This window comes from Phalangium opilio, unplaced genomic scaffold, assembly GCF_054372755.1.
Source record: "Phalangium opilio isolate 3A_F unplaced genomic scaffold, DU_Popi_V2 ptg000017l_1, whole genome shotgun sequence".
In the NCBI taxonomy this organism is placed as follows: Eukaryota; Metazoa; Arthropoda; class Arachnida; order Opiliones; family Phalangiidae; genus Phalangium; species Phalangium opilio.
This window is the reverse complement of record NW_028324151.1, coordinates 14270081-14291167: the sequence shown is the minus strand read 5'-3', so window position 1 is coordinate 14291167 and position 21087 is coordinate 14270081. Positions and strand designations below refer to the sequence as shown.

General features: G+C 40.4%; 5 non-coding genes and 39 pseudogenes across 5 annotated transcripts; all 44 read left to right on the top strand.

The window, feature by feature from the left end:
* The first annotated feature begins 288 nt into the window (after window positions 1–288).
* On the top strand, window positions 289–407 carry LOC149704552 (5S ribosomal RNA; annotated as a pseudogene).
* Window positions 408–547: 140 nt separating this feature from the next.
* On the top strand, window positions 548–659 carry LOC149704551 (5S ribosomal RNA; annotated as a pseudogene).
* A 653-nt stretch (window positions 660–1312) lies between these two features.
* Window positions 1313–1431, top strand: LOC149704550 (5S ribosomal RNA; annotated as a pseudogene).
* A 129-nt stretch (window positions 1432–1560) lies between these two features.
* Window positions 1561–1679, top strand: LOC149704549 (5S ribosomal RNA). The gene has a single exon (XR_016382008.1). It is a non-coding gene; the product is annotated as a 5S ribosomal RNA (ribosomal RNA).
* A 141-nt stretch (window positions 1680–1820) lies between these two features.
* On the top strand, window positions 1821–1939 carry LOC149704548 (5S ribosomal RNA; annotated as a pseudogene).
* A 140-nt stretch (window positions 1940–2079) lies between these two features.
* Window positions 2080–2191, top strand: LOC149704547 (5S ribosomal RNA; annotated as a pseudogene).
* Window positions 2192–2331: 140 nt separating this feature from the next.
* LOC149704546 (5S ribosomal RNA) lies at window positions 2332–2450 on the top strand (annotated as a pseudogene).
* Window positions 2451–2826: 376 nt separating this feature from the next.
* On the top strand, window positions 2827–2945 carry LOC149704545 (5S ribosomal RNA; annotated as a pseudogene).
* A 129-nt stretch (window positions 2946–3074) lies between these two features.
* On the top strand, window positions 3075–3193 carry LOC149704544 (5S ribosomal RNA; annotated as a pseudogene).
* A 141-nt stretch (window positions 3194–3334) lies between these two features.
* On the top strand, window positions 3335–3453 carry LOC149704543 (5S ribosomal RNA; annotated as a pseudogene).
* A 129-nt stretch (window positions 3454–3582) lies between these two features.
* Window positions 3583–3701, top strand: LOC149704542 (5S ribosomal RNA). The gene has a single exon (XR_016382006.1). It is a non-coding gene; the product is annotated as a 5S ribosomal RNA (ribosomal RNA).
* A 141-nt stretch (window positions 3702–3842) lies between these two features.
* Window positions 3843–3961, top strand: LOC149704541 (5S ribosomal RNA; annotated as a pseudogene).
* A 140-nt stretch (window positions 3962–4101) lies between these two features.
* On the top strand, window positions 4102–4220 carry LOC149704540 (5S ribosomal RNA; annotated as a pseudogene).
* A 129-nt stretch (window positions 4221–4349) lies between these two features.
* On the top strand, window positions 4350–4468 carry LOC149704539 (5S ribosomal RNA; annotated as a pseudogene).
* A 128-nt stretch (window positions 4469–4596) lies between these two features.
* Window positions 4597–4715, top strand: LOC149704538 (5S ribosomal RNA; annotated as a pseudogene).
* A 129-nt stretch (window positions 4716–4844) lies between these two features.
* On the top strand, window positions 4845–4963 carry LOC149704537 (5S ribosomal RNA; annotated as a pseudogene).
* A 141-nt stretch (window positions 4964–5104) lies between these two features.
* LOC149704536 (5S ribosomal RNA) lies at window positions 5105–5216 on the top strand (annotated as a pseudogene).
* Window positions 5217–5357: 141 nt separating this feature from the next.
* On the top strand, window positions 5358–5476 carry LOC149704535 (5S ribosomal RNA; annotated as a pseudogene).
* Window positions 5477–5605: 129 nt separating this feature from the next.
* On the top strand, window positions 5606–5724 carry LOC149704534 (5S ribosomal RNA; annotated as a pseudogene).
* A 382-nt stretch (window positions 5725–6106) lies between these two features.
* LOC149704533 (5S ribosomal RNA) lies at window positions 6107–6225 on the top strand (annotated as a pseudogene).
* A 128-nt stretch (window positions 6226–6353) lies between these two features.
* Window positions 6354–6472, top strand: LOC149704532 (5S ribosomal RNA; annotated as a pseudogene).
* A 129-nt stretch (window positions 6473–6601) lies between these two features.
* LOC149704531 (5S ribosomal RNA) lies at window positions 6602–6713 on the top strand (annotated as a pseudogene).
* Window positions 6714–9343: 2630 nt separating this feature from the next.
* On the top strand, window positions 9344–9462 carry LOC149704530 (5S ribosomal RNA; annotated as a pseudogene).
* Window positions 9463–9603: 141 nt separating this feature from the next.
* On the top strand, window positions 9604–9722 carry LOC149704529 (5S ribosomal RNA; annotated as a pseudogene).
* A 140-nt stretch (window positions 9723–9862) lies between these two features.
* Window positions 9863–9974, top strand: LOC149704528 (5S ribosomal RNA; annotated as a pseudogene).
* Window positions 9975–10114: 140 nt separating this feature from the next.
* On the top strand, window positions 10115–10233 carry LOC149704527 (5S ribosomal RNA; annotated as a pseudogene).
* A 129-nt stretch (window positions 10234–10362) lies between these two features.
* LOC149704526 (5S ribosomal RNA) lies at window positions 10363–10481 on the top strand (annotated as a pseudogene).
* Window positions 10482–10610: 129 nt separating this feature from the next.
* Window positions 10611–10729, top strand: LOC149704525 (5S ribosomal RNA; annotated as a pseudogene).
* Window positions 10730–10870: 141 nt separating this feature from the next.
* Window positions 10871–10989, top strand: LOC149704524 (5S ribosomal RNA; annotated as a pseudogene).
* Window positions 10990–11118: 129 nt separating this feature from the next.
* LOC149704523 (5S ribosomal RNA) lies at window positions 11119–11237 on the top strand. The gene has a single exon (XR_016382001.1). It is a non-coding gene; the product is annotated as a 5S ribosomal RNA (ribosomal RNA).
* A 141-nt stretch (window positions 11238–11378) lies between these two features.
* LOC149704522 (5S ribosomal RNA) lies at window positions 11379–11497 on the top strand (annotated as a pseudogene).
* Window positions 11498–11626: 129 nt separating this feature from the next.
* LOC149704521 (5S ribosomal RNA) lies at window positions 11627–11745 on the top strand. The gene has a single exon (XR_016382000.1). It is a non-coding gene; the product is annotated as a 5S ribosomal RNA (ribosomal RNA).
* A 141-nt stretch (window positions 11746–11886) lies between these two features.
* On the top strand, window positions 11887–12005 carry LOC149704520 (5S ribosomal RNA; annotated as a pseudogene).
* A 128-nt stretch (window positions 12006–12133) lies between these two features.
* LOC149704519 (5S ribosomal RNA) lies at window positions 12134–12252 on the top strand. The gene has a single exon (XR_016381998.1). It is a non-coding gene; the product is annotated as a 5S ribosomal RNA (ribosomal RNA).
* A 141-nt stretch (window positions 12253–12393) lies between these two features.
* On the top strand, window positions 12394–12505 carry LOC149704518 (5S ribosomal RNA; annotated as a pseudogene).
* Window positions 12506–12646: 141 nt separating this feature from the next.
* On the top strand, window positions 12647–12765 carry LOC149704517 (5S ribosomal RNA; annotated as a pseudogene).
* A 129-nt stretch (window positions 12766–12894) lies between these two features.
* Window positions 12895–13013, top strand: LOC149704516 (5S ribosomal RNA; annotated as a pseudogene).
* Window positions 13014–13395: 382 nt separating this feature from the next.
* On the top strand, window positions 13396–13514 carry LOC149704515 (5S ribosomal RNA; annotated as a pseudogene).
* A 128-nt stretch (window positions 13515–13642) lies between these two features.
* On the top strand, window positions 13643–13761 carry LOC149704514 (5S ribosomal RNA; annotated as a pseudogene).
* A 5410-nt stretch (window positions 13762–19171) lies between these two features.
* Window positions 19172–19290, top strand: LOC149704513 (5S ribosomal RNA; annotated as a pseudogene).
* A 129-nt stretch (window positions 19291–19419) lies between these two features.
* Window positions 19420–19538, top strand: LOC149704512 (5S ribosomal RNA; annotated as a pseudogene).
* Window positions 19539–19666: 128 nt separating this feature from the next.
* Window positions 19667–19785, top strand: LOC149704511 (5S ribosomal RNA; annotated as a pseudogene).
* A 129-nt stretch (window positions 19786–19914) lies between these two features.
* On the top strand, window positions 19915–20033 carry LOC149704510 (5S ribosomal RNA; annotated as a pseudogene).
* Window positions 20034–20162: 129 nt separating this feature from the next.
* LOC149704509 (5S ribosomal RNA) lies at window positions 20163–20281 on the top strand (annotated as a pseudogene).
* The last annotated feature ends 806 nt before the right edge of the window (window positions 20282–21087 follow it).

Below are 21087 nucleotides of genomic sequence, written 5' to 3'. Positions count from 1 at the left end.
TGACTATTTCACTTTTGTTTTCCTCTTTTAAAATCCACCAGATATGAAAAAAGGGAAATTTTTTCATTTATTTATTGTTTTAAAAAGATGCCCGAAGGCTAATTTGACTAATTAGTTTAAAATTCAAAGACCATTAAGGAACACTGCGTGCAGTTGGCTTTTTCTCTTTTGTTTCCTCTTTTAAATTCCACCAGATATAATTTATTCATTTAGTTAATGTTTTAAAATGATGCAGGAAGGGTAATTTGTCTAATTAGTTTTAATTTCGAATTATTAACTAGTTTTCTCGGCAACGGCCATATGACGCTGAAAACACTGGTTCTCGTCCGATCACCGAAGTTAAGCAGCGTCGAGCGCAGTTAGTACTTGGGTGGGAGACCACTTAGGAACACTGCGTGCCGTTGATTATTTCACTTTTGTTTCCTATTTTAAATTTCACCAGATATGAGAGAAGGGAAATTTTTTCATTAAGTTATTTATTTAAAAAGATGCAGGAAGGCTAATTTGTCTTATTAGTTTTAAATTCGAATTATTAACTAGTTCTTTCGGCAATGGCCATATCACGCTGAAAACAACGGTTCTCGTCCGATCACCGAAGTTAAGCAGCGTCGAGCGCAGTCAGTACTTAAGCGGGAGACCAAAACTGCGTGCAGTTGTCTTTTTCACTTTTGTTTTCCAATTTTAAATTCCACCAGATATGAAAAAAGGGAATTTTTTCATTTATTTATTGTTTTAAAATGATGCAGGAAGACTAATTTGTCTAATTAGTTTAAAATTCGAATTATTAACTAGTTCTCTCGGCAATGGCAATAGCACGCTGAAAAAAACGGTTCTAGTCCGATCACAGAAGTTAAGCAGCGTCGAGCGCAGTCAGTACTTGGGAGGAAAACCACTAAGGAACACTGAGTGCCGTTGGCTTTGTTACGTTTTTTTCCTCTTTTAAATTCCACCAGATAAGAAAAAAGCAAACATATTTTCTTTTTTTAAATTTTTAAAAGATGAAGGGTAATTTGTCTAATTAGTTTTAAATTCGAATTATTAACTAGTTCTCTCGGCATTGCAATATCACGCTGAAAACAACGGTTCTCGTCCGATCACGGAAGTTAAGCAGCGTCGAGCGCAGTCAGTACTTGGGTGGTAGACCACTTAGAAACACTGCGTGCCGTTGACTATTTCACTTTTGTTTTCCTCTTTTAAAATCCACCAGATATGAAAAAAGGGAAATTTTTTCAATTATTTATTGTTTTAAAAAGATGCCCGAAGGCTAATTTGACTAATTAGTTTAAAATTCGAATTATTATCTAGTTGTCTCTGCAATGGCAATGGCACGCTGAAAACAACGGTTCTCGTCCGATCACAGAAGTAAAGCAGCGTCGAGCGCAGTCAGTACTTGGGAGGGAGACCACTAAGGAACACTACGTGCCGTTGGCTTTTTCTCTTTTGTTTCCTCTTTTAAATTCCACCAGATATAATTTTTTCATTTAGTTATTGTTTTAAAAAGATGCAGGAAGGCTAATTTGTCTAATTAGTTTTAAACTCGAAGTATTAACTAGTTCTCTCGGCAATGGCCATATCACGCTTAAAACAACGGTTCTCGTCCGATCACCGAAGTTAAGCAGCGTCGAGCGCAGTCAGTACTTGGGTGGGAGACCACTTAGGAACACTGCGTGCCGTTGACTATTTCACTTTTGTTTTCCTCTTTTAAAATCCACCAGATATGAAAAAAGGGAAATTTTTTCATTTATTTATTGTTTTAAAAAGATGCAGGAAGGCTAATTTGTCTAATTAGTTTTAAATTCGAATTATAAACTAGTTTTCTCTGCAACGGCCATATGACGCTGAAAACACTGGTTCTCGTCCGATCACCGAAGTTAAGAAGCGTCGAGCGCAGTTAGTACTTGGGTGGGAGACCACTTAGGAACACTGCGTGCCGTTGACTATTTCACTTTTGTTTCCTATTTTAAATTTCACCAGATATGAGAGAAGGGAAATTTTTTCATTAAGTTATTTATTTAAAAAGATGCAGGAAGGCTAATTTGTCTAATTAGTTTTAAATTCGAATTATTAACTAGTTCTTTCGGCAATGGCCATATCACGCTGAAAACAACGGTTCTCGTCCGATCACCGAAGTTAAGCAGCGTCGAGCGCAGTCAGTACTTAAGCGGGAGACCAAAACTGCGTGCAGTTGTCTTTTTCACTTTTGTTTTCCACTTTTAAATTCCACCAGTTATGAAAAAAGGGAATTTTTTCATTTATTTATTGTTTTAAAAAGATGCAGGAAGGCTAATTTGTCTAATTAGTTTTAAACTCGAATTATTAACTAGTTCTCTCGGCAATGGCCATATCACGCTTAAAACAACGGTTCTCGTCCGATCACCGAAGTTAAGCAGCGTCGAGCGCAGTCAGTACTTGGGCGGGAGACCACTAAGGAACACTGCGTGCCGTCGGCTTTTTCTCTTTTGTTTCCTCTTTTAAATTCCACCAGATATAATTTTTTCATTTAGTTATTGTTTTAAAAAGATGCAGGAAGGCTAATTTGACTAATTAGTTTAAAATTCGAATTATTATCTAGTTGTCTCGGCAATGGCAATGGCACGCTGAAAACAACGGTTCTCGTCCGATCACAGAAGTTAAGCAGCGTCGAGCTTAGTCAGTACTTGGGAGGGAGACCACTAAGGAACACTGCGTGAAGTTGGCTTTTTCTCTTTTGTTTCCTCTTTTAAATTCCACCAGATATAATTTTTTCATTTATTATTGTTTTAAAAAGATGCAGGAAGGCTAATTTTTCTAATTAGTTTTAAACTCGAATTATTAACTAGTTCTCTCGGCAATGGCCATATCACGCTTAAAACAACGGTTCTCGTCCGATCACCGAAGTTAAGCAGCGTCGAGCGCAGTCAGTACTTGGGCGGGAGACCACTAAGGAACACTGCGTGCCGTTGGCTTTTTCTCTTTTGTTTCCTCTTTTAAATTCCACCAGATATAATTTTTTCATTTAGTTATTGTTTTAAAAAGATGCAGGAAGGCTAATTTGTCTAATTAGTTTTAAATTCGAATTATTAACTACTTCTCTCGGCAATGGCCATATCACGCTGAAAACAACGGTTCTCGTCCGATCACCGAAGTTAAGGAGCGTCGAGCGCAGTCAGTACTTGGGTGGGAGACCACTTAGGAACACTGCGTGCCGTTGACTATTTCACTTTTGTTTTCCTCTTTTGAAATCCACCAGATATGAAAAATGGGAAATTTTTTCATTTATTTATTGTTTTAAAAAGATGCAGGAAGGCTAATTTGTCTAATTAGTTTTAAATTCGAATCATTAACTAGTTTTCTCGGCAACGGCCATATGACGCTGAAAACACTGGTTCTCGTCCGATCACCGAAGTTAAGCAGCGTCGAGCGCAGTCAGTACTTGGGCGGGAGACCACTAAGGAACACTGCGTGCCGTTGGCTTTTTCTCTTTTGTTTCCTCTTTTAAATTCCACCAGATATAATTTTTTCATTTAGTTATTGTTTTAAAAAGATGCAGGAAGGCTAATTTGTCTAATTAGTTTTAAATTCGAATTATTAACTACTTCTCTCGGCAATGGCCATATCACGTTGAAAACAACGGTTCTCGTCCGATCACCGAAGTTAAGCAGCGTCGAGCGCAGTCAGTACTTGGGTGGGAGACCACTTAGGAACACTGCGTGCCGTTGACAATTTCACTTTTGTTTTCCTCTTTTGAAATCCACCAGATATGAAAAAAGGGAAATTTTTTCATTTATTTATTGTTTTAAAAAGATGCAGGAAGGCTAATTTGTCTAATTAGTTTTAAATTCGAATCATTAACTAGTTTTCTCGGCAACGGCCATATGACGCTGAAAACACTGGTTCTCGTCCGATCACCGAAGTTAAGCAGCGTCGAGCGCAGTCAGTACTTGGGTGGGAGACCACTTAGGAACACTGCGTGCCGTTGACTATTTCACTTTTGTTTACTATTTTAAATTTCACCAGATATGAAAAAAGGGAAATTTTTTCATTAAGTTATTTATTTAAAAAGATGCAGGAAGGCTAATTTGTCTAATTAGTTTTAAATTCGAATTATTAACTAGTTCTTTCGGCAATGGCCATATCACGCTGAAAACAACGGTTCTCGTCCGATCACCGAAGTTAAGCAGCGTCGAGCGCAGACAGTACTTGGGCGGGAGACCACTAAGGAACACTGCGTGCCGTCGGCTTTTTCTCTTTTGTTTCCTCTTTTAAATTCCACCAGATATAATTTTTTCATTTAGTTATTGTTTTAAAAAGATGCAGGAAGGCTAATTTGACTAATTAGTTTAAAATTCGAATTATTATCTAGTTGTCTCGGCAATGGCAATGGCACGCTGAAAACAACGGTTCTCGTCCGATCACAGAAGTTAAGCAGCGTCGAGCTTAGTCAGTACTTGTGAGGGAGACCACTAAGGAACACTGCGTGCCGTTGGCTTTTTCTCTTTTGTTTCCTCTTTTAAATTCCACCAGATATAATCTTTTCATTTATTATTGTTTTAAAAAGATGCAGGAAGGCTAATTTGTCTAATTAGTTTTAAACTCGAATTATTAACTAGTTCTCTCGGCAATGGCCATATCACGCTTAAAACAACGGTTCTCGTCCGATCACCGAAGTTAAGCAGCGTCGAGCGCAGTCAGTACTTGGGCGGGAGACCACTAAGGAACACTGCGTGCCGTTGGCTTTTTCTCTTTTGTTTCCTCTTTTAAATTCCACCAGATATAATTTTTTCATTTAGTTATTGTTTTAAAAAGATGCAGGAAGGCTAATTTGTCTAATTAGTTTTAAATTCGAATTATTAACTACTTCTCTCGGCAATGGCCATATCACGCTGAAAACAACGGTTCTCGTCCGATCACCGAAGTTAAGGAGCGTCGAACGCAGTCAGTACTTGGGTGGGAGACCACTTAGGAACACTGCGTGCCGTTGACTATTTCACTTTTGTTTTCCTCTTTTAAAATCCACCAGATATGAGAGAAGGGAAATTTTTTCATTAAGTTATTTATTTAAAAAGATGCAGGAAGGCTAATTTGTCTATTTAGATTTAAATTCGAATTATTAACTAGTTCTTTCGGCAATGGCCATATCACGCTGAAAACAACGGTTCTCGTCCGATCACCGAAGTTAAGCAGCGTCGAGCGCAGTCAGTACTTAAGCGGGAGACCAAAACTGCGTGCAGTTGTCTTTTTCACTTTTGTTTTCCACTTTTAAATTCCACCAGATATGAAAAAAGGGAGATTTTTTCATTTATTTATTGTTTTAAAAAGATGCAGGAAGGCTAACTTGACTAATTAGTTTAAAATTCGAATTATTAACTAGTTCTCTCGGCAATGGCAATAGCACGCTGAAAACAACGGTTCTCGTCCGATCACAGAAGTTAAGCAGCGTCGAGCGCAGTCAGTACTTGGGAGGGAGACCACTAAGGAAAACGGCGTGCCGTTGGCTTTTTCTCTTTTGTTTCCTCTTTTAAATTCCACCAGATATAATTTTTTCATTTAGTTATTGTTTTAAAAAGATGCAGGAAGGCTAATTTGTCTAATTAGTTTTAAATTCGAATTATAAACTACCACTCTCGGCAACTTCCATATCACGCTGAAAACACCGGTTCTCGTCCGATCATCGAAGTTAAGCAGCGTCGAGCGCAGTCAGTACTTGGGAGGAAGACCACTAAGGAACACTGAGTGCCGTTGGCTTTTTTACGTTTGTTTCCTCTTTTAAATTCCACCAGATAAGAAAAAAGCAAACATATTTTCTTTTTTAAAATTTTTAAAAGATGAAGGTTAATTTGTCTAATTAGTTTTAAATTCGAATTATTAATTAGTTCTCTCGGCATTGCAATATCACGCTGAAAACAACGGTTCTCGTCCGATCGCAGACGTTAAGCAGCGTCGAGCGCAGTCAGTACTTGGGAGGGAGACCACTAAGGAACACTGCGTGCCGTTGGCTTTTTCTCTTTTGTTTCCTCTTTTAAATTCCACCAGATATAATTTTTTCATTAAGTTATTGTTTTATAAAGATGCAGGAAGGCTAATTTGTCTAATTAGTTTTAAACTCGAATTATTAACTAGTTCTCTCGGTAATGGCCATATCACGCTGAAAACAACGGTTCTCGTCCGATCACCGAAGTTAAGCAGCGTCGAGCGCAGTCAGTACTTGGGAGGGAGACCACTAAGGAACACTGCGTGCCGTTGGCTTTTCTCTTTTGTTTCCTCTTTTAAATTCCACCAGATATAATTTTTTCATTTAGTTATTGTTTTAAAAAGATGCAGGAAGGCTAATTTGTCTAATTAGTTTTAAATTCGAATTATTAACTAGTTCTCTCGGCAATGGCCATATCACGTTGAAAACAACGGTTCTCGTCCGATCACCGAAGTTAAGCAGCGTCGAGCGCAGTCAGTACTTGGGCGGGAGACCACTAAGGAACACTGCGTGCCGTTGGCTTTTTCTCTTTTGTTTCCTCTTTTAAATTCCACCAGATATAATTTTTTCATTTAGTTATTGTTTTAAAAAGATGCAGGAAGGCTAATTTATCTAATTAGTTTTAAATTCGAATTATTAACTAGTTCTTTCGGCAATGGCCATATCACGCTGAAAACAACGGTTCTCGTCCGATCACCGAAGTTAAGCAGCGTCGAGCGCAGTCAGTACTTAAGCGGGAGACCAAAACTGCGTGCAGTTGTCTTTTTCACTTTTGTTTTCCACTTTTAAATTCCACCAGATATGAAAAAAGGGAATTTTTTCATTTATTTATTGTTTTAAAAAGATGCAGGAAGGCTAATTTGTCTAATTAGTTTAAAATTCGAATTATTAACTAGTTCTCTCGGCAATGGCAATAGCACGCTGAAAAAAACGGTTCTCGTCCGATCACAGAAGTTAAGCAGCGTCGAGCGCAGTCAGTACTTGGGAGGAAAACCACTAAGGAACATTGAGTGCCGTTGGCTTTTTTACGTTTTTTTCCTCTTTTAAATTCCACCAGATAAGAAAAAAGCAAACATATTTTCTTTTTTTAAATTTTTAAAAGATGAAGGGTAATTTGTCTAATAGTTTTAAATTCGAATTATTAACTAGTTCTCTCGGCATTGCAATATCACGCTGAAAACAACGGTTCTCGTCCGATCACAGAAGTTAAGCAGCGTCGAGCGCAGTCAGTACTTGGGTGGTAGACCACTTAGAAACACTGCGTGCCGTTGACTATTTCACTTTTGTTTTCCTCTTTTAAAATCCACCAGATATGAAAAAAGGGAAATTTTTTCAATTACTTATTGTTTTAAAAAGATGCCCGAAGGCTAATTTGACTAATTAGTTTAAAATTCGAATTATTATCTAGTTGTCTCGGCAATGGCAATGGCACGCTGAAAACAACGGTTCTCGTCCGATCACAAGTTAAGCGCGTCGAGCGCAGTCAGTACTTGGGAGGGAGACCACTAAGGAACACTACGTGCCGTTGGCTTTTTCTCTTTTGTTTCCTCTTTTAAATTCCACCAGATATAATTTTTACCTCTCCGTGTGACGTAGTCCAGGAGAGGTTCTGTAACGGCCGTGTCTGTGTGTGTGTGTGTGTGTGTCTGTGTGTCTGTCTGTCCGTTGTTACACCCACGTGACCGCGTTCGCAGTTTGCGTATCGGAGCAAACGTGTTCGCCATTTCCGAACTGCTTTCACAGTCACGGAAATGGCTCCTCTACTTGAGTTCTCACACCACCAATCTTCTGGTCTTTGTCCATACCACACGGACACTAGTCTGTTCTTACTGGCTGCTAATCACCACCATCTTCTGGTCTTCGTCCATTCCACGTGGACACCAGTCTGTACATACTGGCTTCTAATCACCACCATCTTCTGTTCTTTGTCAATTCCACATTGACACCCGTCTGCACTTACACTGCCTTCTAACACCACCATCCACTGGTCTTCCGTCTATTCCACATAGACACCAATCTGTATCATTGGCTTCTACTCCATTATCATCGTTTGGTTTTAGGATATACGCGGCGATCAGCTAGGGTTACGAGAAACGTCTAGCCTCCCTAAGGTAGGATCGCTACCAAAGGTTTTCGCATTTGCGGTTTTTCCTTACTATTATAATGGAAACGAATCGTATATATACCCCAAAATTTGAAGAAAGCGGGAAGAGGGGTACCCTTCACTTTAAACGTCAATATTAGCAAAGTTTGAGAAGATAATAAGTATAACTTTATTTTAAACGATTTAACTATTATTAATGTTAATTATTGAAGATTAAAATAATTAAAAATAATTATATTTATTTAAATATTAAAGATAAACCTCTCGTGCAAAGAGAGAGATTATCATTGCCTCCTATATCTACCAAGGCCCGTGCATGCGATATATTTCCTTCATTGCCTCCTATATCTATCAAGGCCCGTGCATTGTGATATATTTCATTCATTGCCTCCTATATCTATCATTGCGATATATTTTTCAAAACAACAACAAAAATGGGAAGCTCCTCTCAGAAACATAATAATTTCATTTCTCTGTATATGAAATGAAAATATGGATAATATTGCGCTCCTTTAATGGTATGAATCCTTGCCTGTCTATTAATATTTTACGTAGGAGTAATACGTTTTTAGCGAAGTTTAGAGAGGATAAACATAAGCGAGATTGTTTCGGAAAAAAAAATACTGCTTCCACTAATGGGTTTACACTCCTTGTTACTGTTGTATAGAGTAATCATGATAAAAGCTTAAAAAATTACGAGAGGACAGACCTTTTTTATCCTCTTGTTTTATTCTTAATAAGAATATAAAACATTTATTTTGTATCAAAAAATATTTTTTGCTGCTAAGATTGCTTTTAAAAAATCCAAACGGTTAGGCGTTGGTAAAAAAGACAAATGATATTTTTCAAATCTAATGAGATAACGCCCACCTAGTTGAAAATTGCCCTTTTTTTATCCGCGGGAGCCATTCTTAATGAGAATTTCGATGCTAGTAGGTTGTCAATTAAACTAGCGGTATATTATTGTTGTTGGAAATTGGATATTAAGTGGTTGTAAAGAGCCAGCAGGTTTTTGCCACTTCTTTTTGTGAGTATTTGATTTTTGTATGTAAAATGGAGGAAGATAATGTTGAGACTAAGGATGAAATGTGGAAGCGCAAAGCGCGGGAAAGGATGAGGGCAAAAAGGTCGACGTTTTCATTGGATACTTAAGGTTATATAATCTTCTCGACACGGAGAGGTAATATTTTGTTTTCCCAACTTGTTTCATTTAGTTATTGTTTTAAAAAGATGCAGGAAGGCTAATTTGTCTAATTAGTTTTAAACTCGAATTATTAACTAGTTCTCTCGGCGATGGCCATATCACGCTTAAAACAACGGTTCTCGTCCGATCACCGAAGTTAAGCAGCGTCGAGCGCAGTCAGTACTTGGGTGCGAGACCACTTAGGAACACTGCGTGCCGTTGACTATTTCACTTTTGTTTTCCTCTTTTAAAATCCACCAGATATGAAAAAAGGGAAATTTTTTCATTTATTTAATGTTTTAAAAAGATGCAGGAAGGCTAATTTGTCTAATTAGTTTTAAATTCGAATTATAAACTAGTTTTCTCGGCAACGGCCATATGACGCTGAAAACACAGGTTCTCGTCCGATCACCGAAGTTAAGCAGCGTCGAGCGCAGTTAGTACTTGGGTGGGAGACCACTTAGGAACACTGCGTGCCGTTGACTATTTCACTTTTGTTTCCTATTTTAAATTTCACCAGATATGAGAGAAGGGAAATTTTTTCATTAAGTTATTTATTTAAAAAGATGCAGGAAGGCTAATTTGTCTAATTAGTTTTAAATTCGAATTATTAACTAGTTCTTTCGGCAATGGCCATATCACGCTGAAAACAACGGTTCTCGTCCGATCACCGAAGTTAAGCAGCGTCGAGCGCAGTCAGTACTTAAGCGGGAGACCAAAACTGCGTGCAGTTGTCTTTTTCACTTTTGTTTTCCACTTTTAAATTCCACCATATATGAAAAAAGGGAATTTTTTCATTTATTTATTGTTTTAAAAAGATGCAGGAAAGCTAATTTGTCTAATTAGTTTAAAATTCGAATTATTAACTAGTACTCTCGGCAATGGCAATAGCACGCTGAAAAAAACGGTTCTCGTCCGATCACAGAAGTTAAGCAGCGTCGAGCGCAGTCAGTACTCGGGAGGGAGACCACTAAGGAACACTGCGTGCCGTTGGCTTTTTCTCTTTAGTTTCCTCTTTCAAATTCCACCAGATATAATTTTTTCATTTAGTTATTGTTTTAAAAAGATGCAGGAAGGCTAATTTGTCTAATTAGTTTTAAACTCGAATTATTAACTAGTTCTCTCGGCAATGGCCATATCACGCTTAAAACAACGGTTCTCGTCCGATCACCGAAGTTAAGCAGCGTCGAGCCCAGTCAGAACTTGGGCGGGAGACCACTAAGGAACACTGCGTGCCGTCGGCTTTTTCTCTTTTGTTTCCTCTTTTAAATTCCACCAGATATAATTTTTTCATTTAGTTATTGTTTTAAAAAGATGCAGGAAGGCTAATTTGTCTAATTAGTTTTAAATTCGAATTATTAACTACTTCTCTCGGCAATGGCCATATCACGCTGAAAACAACGGTTCTCGTCCGATCACCGAAGTTAAGGAGCGTCGAGCGCAGTCAGTACTTGGGTGGGAGACCACTTAGGAACACTGCGTGCCGTTGACTATTTCACTTTTGTTTTCCTCTTTAAAAATCCACCAGATATGAAAAAAGGGAAATTTTTTCATTTATTTATTGTTTTAAAAAGATGCAGGAAGGCTAATTTGTCTAATTAGTTTTAAACTCGAATTATTAACTAGTTCTCTCGGCAATGGCCATATCACGCTTAAAACAACGGTTCTCGTCCGATCACCGAAGTTAAGCAGCGTCGAGCGCAGTCAGTACTTGGGCGGGAGACCACTAAGGAACACTGCGTGCCGTTGGCTTTTTCTCTTTTGTTTCCTCTTTTAAATTCCACCAGATATAATTTTTTCATTTAGTTATTGTTTTAAAAAGATGCAGGAAGGCTAATTTGTCTAATTAGTTTTAAATTCGAATTATTAACTACTTCTCTCGGCAATGGCCATATCACGTTGAAAACAACGGTTCTCGTCCGATCACCGAAGTTAAGCAGCGTCGAGCGCAGTCAGTACTTGGGTGGGAGACCACTTAGGAACACTGCGTGCCGTTGACTATTTCACTTTTGTTTTCCTCTTTTGAAATCCACCAGATATGAAAAAAGGGAAATTTTTTCATTTATTTATTGTTTTAAAAAGATGCAGGAAGGCTAATTTGTCTAATTAGTTTTAAATTCGAATCATTAACTAGTTTTCTCGGTAACGGCCATATGACGCTGAAAACACTGGTTCTCGTCCGATCACCGAAGTTAAGCAGCGTCGAGCGCAGTCAGTACTTGGGCGGGAGACCACTAAGGAACACTGCGTGCCGTTGGCTTTTTCTCTTTTGTTTCCTCTTTTAAATTCCACCAGATATAATTTTTTCATTTAGTTATTGTTTTAAAAAGATGCATTAAGGCTAATTTGTCTAATTAGTTTTAAATTCGAATTATTAACTACTTCTCTCGGCAATGGCCATATCACGTTGAAAACAACGGTTCTCGTCCGATCACCGAAGTTAAGCAGCGTCGAGCGCAGTCAGTACTTGGGTGGGAGACCACTTAGGAACACTGCGTGCCGTTGACTATTTCACTTTTGTTTTCCTCTTTTGAAATCCACCAGATATGAAAAAAGGGAAATTTTTTCATTTATTTATTGTTTTAAAAAGATGCAGGAAGGCTAATTTGTCTAATTAGTTTTAAACTCGAATTATTAACTAGTTCTCTCGGCAATGGCCATATCACGCTTAAAACAACGGTTCTCGTCCGATCACCGAAGTTAAGCAGCGTCGAGCGCAGTCAGTACTTGGGCGGGAGACCACTAAGGAACACTGCGTGCCGTTGGCTTTTTCTCTTTTGTTTCCTCTTTTAAATTCCACCAGATATAATTTTTTCATTTATTATTGTTTTAAAAAGATGCAGGAAGGCTAATTTGTCTAATTAGTTTTAAATTCGAATTATTAACTACTTCTCTCGGCAATGGCCATATCACGTTGAAAACAACGGTTCTCGTCCGATCACCGAAGTTAAGCAGCGTCGAGCGCAGTCAGTACTTGGGTGGGAGACCACTTAGGAACACTGCGTGCCGTTGACTATTTCACTTTTGTTTTCCTCTTTTGAAATCCACCAGATATGAAAAAAGGGAAATTTTTTCATTTATTTATTGTTTTAAAAAGATGCAGGAAGGCTAATATGTCTAATTAGTTTTAAATTCGAATTATTAACTAGTTCTTTCGGCAATGGCCATATCACGCTGAAAACAACGGTTCTCGTCCGATCACCGAAGTTAAGCAGCGTCGAGCGCAGTCAGTACTTAAGCGGGAGACCAAAACTGCGTGCAGTTGTCTTTTTCACTTTTGTTTTCCACTTTTAAATTCCACCAGATATGAAAAAAGGGAGATTTTTTCATTTATTTATTGTTTTAAAAAGATGCAGGAAGGCTAACTTGACTAATTAGTTTAAAATTCGAATTATTAACTAGTTCTCTCGGCAATGGCAATAGCACGCTGAAAACAACGGTTCTCGTCCGATCACAGAAGTTACGCAGCGTCGAGCGCAGTCAGTACTTGGGAGGGAGACCACTAAGGAACACGGCGTGCCGTTGGCTTTTTCTCTTTTGTTTCCTCTTTTAAATTCCACCAGATATAATTTTTTCATTTAGTTATTGTTTTAAAAAGATGCAGGAAGGCTAATTTGTCTAATTAGTTTTAAATTCGAATTATAAACTACCACTCTCGGCAACTTCCATATCACGCTGAAAACACCGGTTCTCGTCCGATCATCGAAGTTAAGCAGCGTCGAGCGCAGTCAGTACTTGGGAGGAAGACCACTAAGGAACACTGAGTGCCGTTGGCTTTTTTACGTTTGTTTCCTCTTTTAAATTCCACCAGATAAGAAAAAAGCAAACATATTTTCTTTTTTAAAATTTTTAAAAGATGAAGGGTAATTTGTCTAATTAGTTTTAAATTCGAATTATTAATTAGTTCTCTCGGCATTGCAATATCACGCTGAAAACAACGGTTCTCGTCCGATCGCAGACGTTAAGCAGCGTCGAGCGCAGTCAGTACTTGGGAGGGAGACCACTAAGGAACACTGCGTGCCGTTGGCTTTTTCTCTTTTGTTTCCTCTTTTAAATTCCACCAGATATAATTTTTTCATTAAGTTATTGTTTTAAAAAGATGCAGGAAGGCTAATTTGTCTAATTAGTTTTAAACTCGAATTATTAACTAGTTCTCTCGGTAATGGCCATATCACGCTGAAAACAACGGTTCTCGTCCGATCACCGAAGTTAAGCAGCGTCGAGCGCAGTCAGTACTTGGGAGGGAGACCACTAAGGAACACTGCGTGCCGTTGGCTTTTCTCTTTTGTTTCCTCTTTTAAATTCCACCAGATATAATTTTTTCATTTAGTTATTGTTTTAAAAAGATGCAGGAAGGCTAATTTGTCTAATTAGTTTTAAATTCGAATTATTAACTAGTTCTCTCGGCAATGGCCATATCACGCTGAAAACAACGGTTCTCGTCCGATCACAGACGTTAAGCAGCGTCGAGCGCAGTCAGTACTTGGGAGGGAGACCACTAAGGAACACTGCGTGCCGTTGGCTTTTCTCTTTTGTTTCCTCTTTTAAATTCCACCAGATATAATTTTTTCATTTAGTTATTGTTTTAAAAAGATGCAGGAAGGCTAATTTGTCTAATTAGTTTAAAATTCGAATTATTAACTAGTTCTCTCGGCAATGGCAATAGCACGCTGAAAAAAACGGTTCTCGTCCGATCACAGAAGTTAAGCAACGTCGAGCGCAGTCAGTACTCGGGAGGGAGACTATTATAATGTTGTCACGTGACCCAGACGAGGGTAGCTTATTCACGTGATCTAGACTGGCCAATAAGAAACTTACACGATAAACAAAGCTACAGTCAGGCTAGGTAGATCGGCGAGACGACAGTCAGGATCAGATACTCGAGCGATGTAGTCATTCTTAATGTTAATTTAACGAGCTTATGTCAAAGTTATAAAGATACTGTTTTTAAGTTTTATGCTGACTTATTATTATAACATGGTGATAGAGGTGGGATTACGGCCCCACGCAAACGTATACAGAAAGATCCGCACCGTCACAACACGCCAAGGCCCAAATTGATTTCGACCACAGAAGAAGGAGACTGACTCCAGATGGCATCGTTCAAAAGCCCTGCGCAATTTATACCCGGTACAGACCCTGCTACCGCTTGGAGGGAATACAAAGAAGGCTACGTCATATACGCCACTGCAGCCAAGTTAAATGGCGAAACCGTATCGATTCAACGCGCCACATTCTTACACGTATTAGGCCCGGTCGGCAGAAGAATATACAATACGCTTCCAATTCCAGAAGTAGACGACGCCCGTACCGTTCCGGTAATTATAGCGGCATTTGACACTTATTATCAACCATACAAAAACCTGCTCTATTCGGGTTATTTGTTTCTATTAACGAAACAACAAGAGAACCAAACATTCGATCATTTCTTCACGGAGTTGAAGGCCAAGGCTTATGAGTGCGATTTTACTCCATTAACTGATCAATTGATAACCACCCTAATCGTCGTAGGCATACACAATGACAAACTACGGAAACAACTACTATCTACACCCAACCTGACACTTGACATAGCTGTTGCCCGATGTCAAGCGGCAGAAACATCCAGCATTCAGGCCTCCTTGATGGGCACACAGCACGCCACTCGGGTAAATACAACAAACGACATACCAATTGCGACCCTTGATGCAATGAATCGACGGAGGTTCCAGACACAGCGACCACGTCACACCGCACCCCCAACCATCTTGCGCCAGCCACACTGCCATGCTAATTCTTCGCGCTTTTCAACCAGTAATCGCCGGAATACCCCATATGAGGAGCGGCAACCTAATCACGACTGTCCCAACTGTACTACAAGTCACGGGGGGAGACCTTGCCCAGCACGGAACTCGAAATGTCTCAATTGCAACATTAGGGGACACTGGCGCCCCAAGTGTCGAAAGACGTTTTGACTTCAAGAAAGACAACAGGCCCAGGAGGACAGAGAGCCCTTACAGGACTACTCACGCCAGCCCATGGTATTTGACGAGATCCCAGCCGATTATAACGAGGTTTTCAACTACAGTATCACATTGGACACCCACACACTTGATGTACCCAAGTTAGAACTACGTCCACTTACACACTTACCGAGAGAGGACGAGATCTACGACCAAATATATCTCCTTGACAAGCCAATAACCTTCAAGGTGGATACAGGATCTCAAGTAAACATCATTCCAAACCAAATTTACGAAACATTACCAGGCAGGCTGACACTACGACAACCCGTCCACACGGTAACAGCATACTCTGGCCATACAGTCCCGATAGAAGGCATAGTCGATCTCCCATGCACCTCTTATAATGCATCAATCACCTGCCCATTTTACGTCATAAAGGACGACCGGACGCCAATCCTGGGTGCCGCAGCCTCTTTTCAACTAGGCCTCATTGAACACCACCGAAGACCATTGGGACCACGTCCAGAATATCAAGTGAACTCTACATCATTAGCTGGCGAAGAAGACCATACGACAACGACTCTACAAATTACACCCACGGAAGTAATTCGACAATACTCCTCAGTATTCGGCGAAATTGGCATAATTCCGGGCACCCATCACATACAATTGAAACCAAACACTATGCCTCACATAGCCACCGCCCACAAAATACCGATAGCACTGCAAAAGCCAGTGAGACATGAACTAAACCGACTTCTACAACTCGGAATCATAGTCCCAGTCCAGGAGGCAGTGGATTGGGTCCATCCGATGGTGGCCGCCCCAAAGAAGGATGGCACAGTCCGCATTTGTCTTGATCCTCGGCGGCTCAACAAGGCCATAATGCGCACACCATATCCAGTTCCAACGTCCCAACAAATATTTGCGGAGCTAAATGGAGCTACAATCTTTACTGTATTAGACGTCCAGAGCGCTTTCTGGAAAATAAAACTTGATGAGTTTAGTTCAAAGCTGTGCACATTTGCCACGACAGAAGGCCAATATCGTTTCACGCGCCTCCCCATGGGCATCTCAACAGGCTCGGAAGTTTGTCAAGCAGCCTTACGGCGCATCTATCCAAAGACACAATTTCCAGAAGTACATATATCGACGGACGATTTTCTTATTGCCACACCGGACATGAACTCGCACATACATTCATTAATAAGAATTCTAGAAAAAGCCTACCAAATAGGATTACGGTTTAGTAGTCAAAAACTACAACTGGCAGTAACGAAAACAACCTACATAGGACATCTCCTTACCCCATCTGGAGTACAAATAGATCCAAGAAAAGTCCAAGCGATTACGTCCTTACCACCACCAACAGACAAACTGGCGCTACAAAGCTTCCTCGGCATGATAAACTACAACGCAAAATTCATTCCTAATTCTAACGAAGACACAGCTCCACTACGAGCTTTGCTTAAAAAGGATGCAGATTTTCGATGGGAAGCCACACACCAACGCCATTATGACAACTTAAAAACACTTACATCCACAGCCCCAGTACTGGCATATTTCAACCCGGAGCAACCAATCGTACTATCAGTAGACGCAAGCCCGCACGGAGTAGGAGCCGTTCTCCTACAGGACGGACACCCAGTGGAATACGCATCGACATCTTTTAATCCAACCCAACAACGCTACGCCCAAATAGACAAGGAATTACTGGCTATAGTCTACGCATGCGAACACTTCAACTACTATGTGGCAGGAACACGATTCACCGTACAAACAGACCATAATCCTCTCATAGGATTGTTGCAAAAACCTCTCCGACTCATCTCACCACGTCTACAACGGCTTACCATGCGATTGTTTCGCTACCAGATCGATCTAATTTATGTACCTGGCAAACAACTTTTGATCGCCGACAAGCTCTCACGAGCCCCTCAAAAACACATGTTAATCAACACACCTGAACTGGAAGGCCCACAAACCGCAGTACATACCATAACTACCCACCCCCAAGAAGTACAGGATCGATACATAGAAATGACGCAGCAGGATTCTACCTTACAGCTGGTAATTGGGTTTGTAAAACGAGGCTGGCCTAAACATCAAAAGACATTACCAGAAGAATGTAAACCATACTAGCCCTATCAGGACGAATTATACTGCAAGCACCACTTACTCTTTCGTGGCACCAGATTGGTCATACCTCAAAGTATGAGACCAGAGATTCTTGGGAAAATCCATAACACTCACCAAGGCACAAACGCGTGTATTGCCAAGGCCAAACTCAACGTCTATTGGCCAAACATAACACAAGACATCACTAACTATGTGAAGGAATGCACGATCTGCATGGAACGACAACGGGCTAATCCTCCAATGAGCATGACACCACACCCGGTACCCGCTTTACCATGGGAAATGGTTGGCACAGATCTGTTTATGATCGGATCACAAACATATATTCTTCTGGTCGATTATCTTTCACATTACGTTGAAGTACAAGAACTACCTAAAGCAAACACGCAAACAGTAACCACTTTCCTGAGATCTCAATTTGCACGATATGGTCCACCTCAAAGGCTCATATCGGACAACGGACCCCCATACAACGCCATGGACTTTAAACTCTTCTTGAAGAAGTGGGGCGTACAACATGTTACGTCCTCTCCTCACTACCCCCAATCAAATGGGCTGGCCGAGAGAATGGTACAAACAATTAAGAACGCCATTATCAAGGGTAATCAAGACGGAATAGACTTAGAAACGGTCCTATTAGAATACAGGACGACCCCCAAAGTGAATCGTCCATCCCCGGCAGAATTAAGCATGGGTCGCCGGCTACGCACGTTACTCACAACTACAAACAAAACCTTGCAACCCCAGTTCCCGATACAAAAGGCCAGGACTGCCATAATTCATCAACAGGCAGACATGGTAAATAGAGCCAACGAAAAACGGACTATGACGTCAACGCCGCTATACCCGGGTCAAGCTATTTATTATCAAAAAGGGAAAAGGAATTGGCAACCGGCAAAAATTGTTGCTAAAGCAACAGAGCCTCTGTCATACAAGATCGAGACGCCAACGGGTCAGATCTATAGACGCACCAGAATCCAACTGCGACCTAAACAGCCAGAGAATTTTTCCAATATCAGTACTCGCAATCCCACTCCACCAATACTCCCAAGACCAGACAACACGCCAGAGCAGAGTCCAAGTCCAGCAAACCATACAGCCTCGTTCAACTCAAGGACATTTTATCGAAGACAGACTGATCAACGACAGGACCCAACACTACAACCAGAGGTCATAGACGAACAACACCCTCCCAGAACAGTTCTTCAGACAACGGGCAATCTTGATGAGACTGAACCCTCCCACACTCACGAAAGGATCCAGATGCCTGACAACGACGTCAACGAGACCAGACCACAGAGCAACCAACGGGAGGACTCCAGAACATACGCCCAGCCTAGCAGAACCAGTAGGAGTGGTAGACCATTAATACCACCACGGCGATACCAAACATAGGATAGGGCAACACTAGCATAGGCATAAAATTAAAAAAAAAAATTAATGAAAAGAAAGATGTTATAATGTTGTCACGTGACCCAGACGAGGCTAGCTTATTCACGTGATCTAGACTGGCCAATAAGAAACTTACACGATAAACAAAGCTACAGTCAGGCTAGGTAGATCGGCGAGACGACAGTCAGGATCAGATACTCGAGCGATGTAGTCATTCTTAATGTTAATTTAACGAGCTTATGTCAAAGTAATAAAAATACTGTTTTTAAGTTTTATGCTGACTTATTATTATAACAGAGATCACTAAGGAACACTGCGTGCCGTTGGCTTTTTCTCTTTTGTTTCCTCTTTTAAATTCCACCAGATATAATTTTTTCATTTAGATATTGTTTTAAAAAGATGCAGGAAGGCTAATTTGTCTAATTAGTTTTAAACTCGAATTATTAACTAGTTCTCTCGGCAATGGCCATATCACGCTTAAAACAACGGTTCTCGTCCGATCACCGAAGTTAAGCAGCGTCGAGCGCAGTCAGTACTTGGGCGGGAGACCACTAAGGAACACTGCGTGCCGTTGGCTTTTTCTCTTTTGTTTCCTCTTTTAAATTCCACCAAATATAATTTTTTCATTTAGTTATTGTATTAAAAAGATGCAGGAAGGCTAATTTGTCTAATTAGTTTTAAATTCGAATTATTAACTACTTCTCTCGGCAATGGCCATATCACGCTTAAAACAACGGTTCTCGTCCGATCACCGAAGTTAAGCAGCGTCGAGCGCAGTCAGTACTTGGGAGGGAGACCACTAAGGAACACTGCGTGCCGTTGGCTTTTCTCTTTTGTTTCCTCTTTTAAATTCCACCAGATATAATTTTTTCATTTAGTTATTGTTTTAAAAAGATGCAGGAAGGCTAATTTGTCTAATTAGTTTAAAATTCGAATTATTAACTAGTTCTCTCGGCAATGGCAATAGCACGCTGAAAAAAACGGTTCTCGTCCGATCACAGAAGTTAAGCAGCGTCGAGCGCAGTCAGTACTCGGGAGGGAGACCACTAAGGAACACTGCGTGCCGTTGGCTTTTTCTCTTTTGTTTCCTCTTTTAAATTCCACCAGATATATTTTTTTCATTTAGTTATTGTTTTAAAAAGATGCAGGAAGGCTAATTTGTCTAATTAGTTTTAAATTCGAATTATTGACTAGTTCTCTCGGCAATGGCAATAGCACGCTGAAAAAAACGGTTCTCGTCCGATCACAGAAGTTAAGCAGCGTCGAGCGCAGTCAGTACTCGGGAGGGAGACCACTAAGGAACACTGCGTGCCGTTGGCTTTTTCTCTTTTGTTTCCTCTTTTAAATTCCACCAGATATAATTTTTTCACTTAGTTATTGTTTTAAAAAGATGCAGGAAGGCTAATTTGTCTAATTAGTTTTAAACTCGAATTATTAACTAGTTCTCTCGGCAATGGCCATATCACGCTTAAAACAACGGTTCTCGTCCGATCACCGAAGTTAAGCAGCGTCGAGCCCAGTCAGTACTTGGGCGGGAGACCACTAAGGAACACTGCGTGCCGTTGGCTTTTTCTCTTTTGTTTCCTCTTTTAAATTCCACCAGATATAATTTTTACCTTTCCGAGTGACGTATGTCACGGAGAGGTATTACACCGGCCGTGTCTGTGTGTCTGTCAGACCCCACGTGACCGCGTTCGCAGTTTGCGTATTGGAGCAAACAAATACCCGATTTCCGGAACGCGTTCGCGGTTCACGGAAATTTGGCCATTCATCTACCAACACAAGTCTTTACTAACTGGCTTCTAAGGACCACAATCTGCTAGTCTTTGTCCATCCCACATGGACACTAGTCTGTACTTGCTAGCTTCTAAGCACCACCATCTTCTGTTCTTCGTCAATTTCACCTTGACACCAGCTTCTATGCACCACCATCTTCTGTTCTTCGTCAATTCCACATTGACACCAGGTTCTATGCACCACCATCTTCTGTTCTTCGTCAATTCCACATTGACACCAGCTTCAATGCACAGCCATCTTCAGGTCTTTTGTCCATTCCACATGGACGCCAGTCAGTACATTCTGGCTTCTTTTCCTCCGTCATCGTTTGGTTCCAAGATATACGCGGCGATCGGCTAGGGTTACGAGAAACGTCTAGCCTCCCAATGGCAGGGCTTCCACCATCGGTTCACGCAAATGCGCTTTTATCTATTATTTGGTTTTAAGATATACGCGGCGATCGGCTAGGGTTACGAGAAACGTCTAGCCTCCCAATGGCAGGGCTTCCACCAAAGGTTCACGCGAATGCGTTTTTATCTATTATTATAATGGAAACGAAACGTATATATACCCCAAAATTTGAAAAAAGCGGGCAAGA